The sequence below is a fragment of the Arabidopsis lyrata genome, assembly GCF_000004255.2.
Source record: "Arabidopsis lyrata subsp. lyrata unplaced genomic scaffold ARALYscaffold_4, whole genome shotgun sequence".
NCBI lineage: Eukaryota > Viridiplantae > Streptophyta > Magnoliopsida > Brassicales > Brassicaceae > Arabidopsis > Arabidopsis lyrata.
This window is the reverse complement of record NW_003302552.1, coordinates 17,300,830-17,301,488: the sequence shown is the minus strand read 5'-3', so window position 1 is coordinate 17,301,488 and position 659 is coordinate 17,300,830. Positions and strand designations below refer to the sequence as shown.

General features: G+C 47.2%; 1 pseudogene; it reads left to right on the top strand.

Annotated features, from left to right (window-relative positions):
* The window catches only part of LOC9317508, a 37,966-nt pseudogene that overhangs the window by 2,089 nt on the left and 35,218 nt on the right, over positions 1 to 659 (top strand).

Genomic DNA, 659 nt, shown 5'->3' with positions numbered 1-659 from the left:
AGCTGGTCGGATAATCTCACCGTCGTCATGTCAACGCCGCCGAAATCATACTCTGTTTCTCTCAGGAAACCATAAGGATCAAGAAAGTTGACTTCTTCCTCCGGTTCACTCAACGCGGAGATTCTTTGGGATCTATCGGAAGCAGAGTACGAAAACTACGGACCTGAACCAATAAGAAGATTCTTCGTCGTCGTCGTGGTGAATTCCGAGATTACGCTCAGAATCGGCGACGTTGACCGCAAGCGAGACACGTCATCATCGTCGTGGCGAGTCTCAAAAACAGAGAGATTCTCAGGGACTTGTTGGCTCACGACGAAGGCTCAATTCTCCGACGTTGGAACTAAACACGAGATTCAGATTCAATGCGACGGCGGCGGGGGAGGAGGAGAAGAAGGGTATTTATGGAAATTGAAAAGTCCTGAAACGATGTCGGTTTATGTGGATAAGAGGAAAGTGTTTTCGGTGAAGAAGATAAAGTGGAATTTTAGAGGGAATCAAACGATGTTCTTCGATGGTATGCTTATAGACATGATGTGGGATTTACACGACTGGTTCTACAAAGAAACGGCGTCGTCTTCTTCGACTACTTCGTCGTCCAAAACTGCGTCGTCGTCATCGTCTTCTTCGACTTCATCGTCTTCTCCTCCGTGTGCTGTGTT